This window comes from Oncorhynchus keta, chromosome 30 (genome assembly GCF_023373465.1).
Source record: "Oncorhynchus keta strain PuntledgeMale-10-30-2019 chromosome 30, Oket_V2, whole genome shotgun sequence".
Lineage (NCBI taxonomy): Eukaryota > Metazoa > Chordata > Actinopteri > Salmoniformes > Salmonidae > Oncorhynchus > Oncorhynchus keta.
The window spans coordinates 52,918,995-52,927,105 of NC_068450.1; positions in this window are offsets into that span (position 1 = coordinate 52,918,995).

The following is an 8,111-nucleotide window of genomic DNA, read 5'->3' on the forward strand; positions in this document are numbered from 1 at the left end:
TTTATCCCTTGCCTGTCACAATCGTCGTAAGAAGCGGACCAAAATGCAGCGTGGTATGTGTTCATGATGTTTTAATTAAAGAAAGCACTGAACACGGAATACAAAACAATAAACGAATAACGACCGTGAAGCTATAATAAGAACTGCGCTGACACAAGCAACTAACATAGACATAGACAATCACCCACAAAGTACCCACATAATATGGCTGCCTAAATATGGTTCCCAATCAGAGACAACGATAGACAGCTGCCTCTAATTGAGAACCAATCTAGGCAACCATAGACATACAATTTACCTAGAAAGGAAACAGTCCCATAAACATACAAAACCCCTAGACAAGGTAAACACATACATCACCCATGTCACACCCTGACCTAACCAAAATAACAAGGAAAACAAATAATACTAAGGTCAGGGTGTGACAGTACCCCCCCCCACCTATAGGGGAGGGTCTGGGTGGGCGTCTGTCCATGGTGGCAGCTCTGGCGCTGGACGTGGACCCCACTCCACCATAGTCTTAGTCCGCTTTTGTGGTCTCCTAGGAACGGTGACCCTCGCCGCCAACCTAGGACTGGCAACCCTACTAAAGGGCCCCACTGGACTGAGGGGCAGCTCCGGACTGAGGGGCAGCTCCGGACTGGCTGACGACTCTGGCAGATCCTGGCTGACTGGCGGCTCTGGCGGATCCTGGCTGAATGGCGGCTCTTTCGGATCCTGGCTGACTGGCGGATCTGGTGGATCCTGGCTAACTGGGGGATCCTGGCTGACTGGCGGCTCCTGGCAGACTGGCGGCTCTGGTGGGTCCTGGCAGCTCTGACGGCTCAGGACAGACTGGCGGCTCAGGACAGACTGGTGGCTCTGGTGGCTCAGGACAGACTGGTGGCTCAGGACAGATGGGAGACTCTGGCGGCTCAGGACAGACGGGTGACTCTGGTGGCTCAGGACAGACGGGAGACTCTGGCGGCTCAGGACAGACGGGAGACTCTGGCGGCTCAGGACAGACGGGAGACTCTGGTGGCTCAGGACAGACGGGAGACTCTGGTGGCTCAGGACAGACGGGAGACTCTGGTGGCTCAGGACAGACGGGAGACTCTGGTGGCTCAGGACAGACGGGAGACTCTGGTGGCTCAGGACAGACGGGAGACTCTGGTGGCTCAGGACAGACGGGAGACTCTGGTGGCTCAGGACAGACGGGAGACTCCGGCGGCTCAGGACAGACGGGAGACTCCGGCGGCTCAGGACGGACGGGAGACTCTGGCAGCGCTGGAGAGGAGGAAGGCTCTAGCAGCGCTGGACAGGCTGGAAGAGGAAGAGGGGGTCTGCCACAGGAGGGCTGGTGCGTGGAGGTGGCACTGGGTAGACCGGATCGTGCAGGCGCACTGAAGCTCTTGAGCACCGAGCCTGCCCAACCTTACCTGGTTGAATGCTCCCCGTAGCCAGGCCGTTGCGCCGAAGGTGGAATAGCCCACACTGGGCTGTGCTGGCGAACCGGGGACACCATGCGTAAGGCTGATGCCATGTACGCCGGCCCGAGGAGACGCACTGGAGACCAGATGCATAGAGCCGGCTTCATGGCACCTGGCTCGATGCCCACTCTAGCCCAGCCGATACGAGGAGCTGGAATGTACCGAATGTACCGCACCGGGCTATGCACCCGCACCGGGGACACCGTGCACTCCACCGCATAACACGGTGCCTGCCCGGTCCCTCTTTCTCTCCGGTAAGCACGGGAAGTTGGCGCAGGTCTCCTACCTGGCTTCGCCACACTCCCCGTGTGCCCCCTCCCAATAATTTTTTGGGGCTGCCTCTCTGGCTTCCTGCCGCGCTGCCTTGCTAGCTCCTCATAATGCCGCCTCTCTGCTTTCTCTGCCTCCAGCTCTGCTTTGGGGCGGCGATATTCCTTTACCATCCAGAATCTCCTCCCAAGCCCATCTCTCCGGGTATCGCTGCCTCTCTTGCTGCTGCTGCCTGTTAACACGCTGCTTGGTCCTTTGTTGGTGGGTGTCTCTGTAACGGCATTCCTCCTCCTCTTCTAACGACACCTGCCTCTGATTGAGAACCATACTAGGCCGAAACAGAAACCAAACATAGAAAAACAAACAGATTGCACACCCCAACTCACGCCCTGACCATACTAAATAAAGACAAAACAAAGGAAATAAAGGTCAGAACGTGACACAGCGACTCTATGCATTCAATGGTGGAGGTAATTTGACATTCATTACAACACAGCAATACCTGGGAGAACTAACAATGAGCAGCAAACAGACGCAACCTGTGCATTCACTTTTAATTGACGACACTACTGTTCCGCGCTCTGTTGCTGGTGAGATCAGTCAAAGACATGGAATAGCTGTCTGAGCCTCACACTAGGCAAAGGGGGATAACTAGTCAGTTGCACAAGTGAATGCATTCGATCGAAATGTGTCTTTCGCGTTAAACCCTCTGAATCAGAGAGGTGCAGGGGGGTTCGGCGTCAACGTCTCGGGTACGCTAACAGCATAACAAACAAGATAACATCTTGGAATATATGCATTTATTAGCGACATCAAACATCACACAATAAAGTAGAATCACCAAATAAACATGGAGCAGTGAGAAGATCGTTACTAAATGAGCGGTTTGACAGAGTGCTGAGTCCTATTCCCTATGTAGCGCACTACTTTTGACCGAGGCTCATAGAGCTCTGGTCAAAATAAGTTTACTATGTAGGTTATTGGGTGCCATTTGGGACATATCAATCAATCGGTATGCCTTTGTTTCATTAGATAGGGAAGGCAGGCAGCTCTCAATTAGGGTCCACTCCCATGGTATTCATCATACGTAGGGCAGCGACAAAACACAGCTTTGCAGCTTTGCTCAAGTGGACAAGATGGAGCATGTGCATGAAGTCATTTAATCAGCGGACTTGCCCTCTGGCACGGACACGCACACACACACAAGTCGCACGCACACACATTTATGTTTTTATTTATTTTTATTTAAACTTTATTTAACCAGGTAGGCAAGTTGAGGACAAGTTCTCATTTACAATTGCGACGTGGCCAAGATAAAGCAAAGCAGTTTGACGCATACAACAACACAGAGTTACACACGGAGTAAAACAAACATACAGTCAATAATACAGTAGTAAAATAAGTCTATATACGATGTGAGCAAATGAGGTGAGATAAGGGAGGTAAAGGCAAAAAAAGGCCATGGTGGCGAAGTAAATACAATATAGCAAGTAAAAAACTGGACAAAGAGAAGACTGTGCAAAGTAGAAATAAAAATAATGGGATGAAAAGGAGCAAAATAAATAAATACAGTAGTGGAAGAGGTAGTTGTTTGGGCTAAATTATAGATGGGATATGTACAGGTGCAGTAATCTGTGAGCTGCTTTGACAGCTGGTGCTTAAAGCTAGTGAGGGAGATAAGTGTTTCCAGTTTCAGAGATTTTTGTGGTTCGTTCCAGTCATTGGCAGCAGAGAACTGGAAGGAGAGGCGGCCAAAGGAATAATTGGTTTTGGGGGTGACCAGAGAGATATACCTGCTGGAGCGCGTGCTACAGGTGGGTGCTGCTAAGGTGACCAGCGAGCTGAGATAAGGGGGGACTTTACCTAGCAGGGTCTTGTAGATGACCTGGAGCCAGTGGGTTTGGCGACGAGTATGAAGCGAGGGCCAGCCAACGAGAGCGCACGTACACAAACACACACATGCACAGGTTAAAAGATTAAATGTAAGGAGATAGGGCTTCCACTTTTGGATTTAACCCACATCATTCAATTTAGACTGAGTGCAAACTTTCAGTGAGTGAGCTGCATTAAGTGTCTGCCTAGAGCCGGGGGCTGCAGGTAGCCTAGTGGTTAGAGCATTGGGCCAGTAACTGAAAGGTTGCTAGATTGAATCCCCGAGCTGACAAGGTAAAAATCTGTTGTTCTTCCCCTGAACAAGGCAGTTCCTAGGCCGTCAATGTTCCTGGGCTGTCATTGTAAATAATAATTTGTTCTTAACTGACCTGACAAGTTAAATAAAAAAAGAGTCACAATTATGTCTCTCATTCCAAATGCTACCACTTTTACTGCAGAGAGGACTGCTATGATTTGATAATCTGTGCTGACTCATTAGACAATACATAAAATCCATATTTTATAGCTGTGAGAAAAGTCAGCTCTTCTTTTTAATCTACCGACGGAATAAAGTTCTTGTTAATATCATCACGCATAATAATATTGCAGTGTTCATATCAGAGAAAATGTTCAGTGGCAGGACTGATCGGAAGATAATCTGATCTGTTAAAGGGAAGTCAATTCAGTAGGTACATTTCCTAGTCTGTATCTGAGCAATGCCCCACTAATCGAATCCCTAATCCACAGATAACCATCTGCCTTTGTTGCATTATTATTTTAGAAAGCAAAGGCTAAAGTGCCAGGAAGTGCTACAAGCCAACCCTACTAACGACACACAACATTTTCACAACATTGCAAATAGGTGGTGAGAAGGTCATGACCATTACAGTGGGGCAACGTTGGAGCAACCTAACATTGTTATAAGGTACTTTAGCTGGAAATCATAAGGCCCAGATTCAGATATACTCTGATTACCTAGAAGTGACAGGGTTTGGCACCCTCTATCTCCATGGCAACCCACCTGGCCAATTGAATGATTCTGGGATTACGCCCTCTTCACCCTTCCCCCGGATATCCTGCAGGTACCTTGGAGACGATAAACGTATCAATTAGGATATTTATAGTGTCACTGGAGATGTACAATCTGTTTTACATGGTAAATAACCAAATAAAGATTAAGAGGAAGGTATATCTAGCTAAATGGGGCGGCAGGGTAGCCTAGTGGTTAGAGCGTTGGACTAGTAACCGAAAGGTTGCAAGTTCGAATCCCCGAGCTGACAAGGTACAAATCTGTCGTTCTGCCCCTGAACAGGCAGTTAAACAACTGTTCCTGTTCTTAACTGACTTGCCTAGTTAAATAAAGGTAAAATAAATAAAAAATATCTAGCTAAATAGATTCACGTTCAGCACTTCATCATGTGAAAATAAAACTGGGTGTTGAATAATACATTCATGTGTCCAGAACTTTAGGATCTAAATTGGTTACTGATCGATAGTAAAGTTTGTCCGCATACATCTGCACTTAACACATAATTTAGCCTTAAATCTAAAGGGCAGGTTGATTGATGTCCTCTAATTCCCATTGATGGAATAAACACCCAGCCTAGTCATGGTCCATGTGCTGGGGCTGCATGCTCTCCCATGGCACTGACTCTCTAGTGGCAGCGGTGAGTAATGTGTTATCTTAGTGAGAGGTCAGCTGGACACATACTCCTTTGTGTATGTCTGTGTGTGTGCTTGCATGTGTGTGTGTGCACCTCCCCATCCCCAGAGAGAGAGTGTGTGTGTGTGTGTGTGTGTGTGTGTGTGTGTGTGTGTGTGTGTGTGTGTGTGAGTGAGACAACAGTACACCTACCCATCCCCAGAGGATATTTAAATCTTATGTGTCTGGAGATTTGGCTCTGGCCGATGCCCTTCAAGAATGATCATCCCTAATTAATGAAGTTGGCAGGATACAGAGGTGTAGGTTTTATAATCAAGGCAAATGTTTTCAGTTTGCTCTCCGGTCTGAATTCATCTAGAGGGACAGAATTTATCCCATAGCTAGACTCTGCAGTCAATCAATAAATCAATCAAATGTTTTTCTAAAGCCCTTTTTACGTTGGTACAACGTGCGTGGGGCGGCAGGGTAGCCTAGTGGTTAGAGCGTTGGACTAGTAACCAGAAGGTTGCGAGTTCAAACCCCCAAGCTGACAAGGTACAAAACTGTCGTTCAAAACTCACTGTTCCCAGGCCGTCATTGAAAATAAGAATTTGTTCTTAACTGACTTGCCTTGTTAAATAAAGGTAAAATGTAAAAAATAAAAAAATATATACAGAAACCCAGCCAAAAACCCCAAAGAGCAAGTAATCCAGATGTAGAAGCATGGTGGCTAGGAAAAACTCCCTAGAAAGGCACAAACCTAGGTAGAAACCAAGAGAGGAACCAGGCTCTGATGGGTGGCCAGAGGCTCTTTTGGCTGTGCCAGGTGGAGATTATAAGAGTACATGGCCATTTATGACAGATCGTTCTTCAAGATGTTCAAACATTCATAGATGAACAGGGTCAAGGTCAACCCTTTTAGGAGTAAATGTCAGTTGGCTTTCCATAGCAGAGCATTTAGAGGTTGAGACAGCATGTGCGGTACAGACAGAGACAGAGAGACCGAGAGAGAGAGAGAAGCAGCAGGTTATCGGACACATACACTGCCGTTCAAAAGTTTGGGGGTCACTTAGAAATGTCCTTGTTTTCCATGAAAACATACATGAAATGAGTTGCAAAATGAATAGGAAATATATGAAGGTTATAAATAATTTAATTGAAATAATAATTTTGACCTTAAAACTTTGCTTTCGTCCAAGAATCCTCCATTTGCAGCAATTACAGCCTTGCAGACCTTTGGCATTCTAGTTGTCAATTTCTTGAGGTAATCTGAAGAGATTTCACCCCATGCTTCCTGAAGCACCTCCCACATGTTGGATTGGCTTGATTGGCACTTCTTACATACCATACGGTCAAGCTGCTCCCACAACAGCTCAATAGGGTTGAGATCCGGTGACAGTGCTGGCCACACCATTATAGACAGAATACCAGCTGACTGCTTCTTTCCTAAGTAGTTCTTGCATAGTTTGGAGCTGTGCTTTGGGTCATTGTCCTGTTGTAGGAGGAAATTGGCTCCAATTAAGCACCGTCCACAGTGCATGGCATGGCGTTGGAGTGATTGCCTTTCTTATTCAAGATCCCTTTTTACCCTGTACAAATCTCCCACTTTACCACCACCAAAGCACCCCCAGACCATCACATTGCCTCCATCATGCTTCACAGATGGCGTCAAGCACTCCTCCATCTTTTCATTTTTTTCTGGGTTTATTAAACCTCTGCTGCCTGCTAGTCTTTGTGCGGGATTATTTTTGCTGTGTTAGCTCTGTTAGGGGTGCGTGTTTGCGCCACAGGGTTTTTTCCTCACAGTTGTTGTACTGTGTTAGGAGTAGAGGTTTCTCCTCCGTGTGTTTCGTGATTTACCCCGCTTGTTGTTGGTGGGTTGGGACTTATAATAAACAACTGTCCAAACTGGAATTCCTTGCTCTCCTGCCCCTGACTCCTGCACCTACCTCTTCTTAGGAGGCACCTAACAATAGCCTTCATTTCTCAGAACAAGAATAGACTAATGAGTTTCAGAAGAAAGTTCTTTGTTTCTGGCCATTTTGAGCCTGTAAACGAACCCACAAATGCTGATGCTCCAGATACTCAACTTGTCTAAAGAAGGCCAGTTTTATTGCTTCTTTAATCACCACAACAGTTTTCAGCTGTGCTGACATAATTGCAAAATGGTTTACTAATGATCAATTAGCCTTTTAAAATTATAAACTTGGATTAGCTAACACAATGTACCATTGGAACACAGGAGTGATGGTTGCTGATAATGGGCTTCTGTACGCTGATGTAGATATTCCATTAAAAAAAAAATCTGTTTCCAGCTACAATAGTAATTTACAACATTAACAATGTCTACACTGTATTTCTGATCAATTTGATGTTATTTTAATGGACCAAAAAATTGGCTTTTCTTTCAAAAACAAGGACATTTCTAAGTGACCCCAAACTTTTGAACGGTAATGTGTATGAACAGACATTTGAACAAATCACATGTGAAAAATATATATACACTGCTCAAAAAAATAAAGGGAACACTTAAGCAACACAACTCCAAGTCAATCACACTTCTGTGAAATCAAACTGTCCACTTAGGAAACAACACTGATTGACAATACATTTCACATGCTGTTGTGCAAATGGCATAGACAACAGGTGGAAATTATAAGCAATTAGTAAGACACCCCCAATAAAGGAGTGGTTCTGCAGGTGGTGACCACAGACCACTTCTCAGTTCCTATGCTTCCTGGCTGATGTTTTGGTCACTTTTGAATGCTGGCGGTGCTTTCACTCTAGTGGTAACATGAGACGGAGTCTACAACCCACACAAGTGGCTCAGGTAGTGCAGCTCATCCAGGATGGCACAT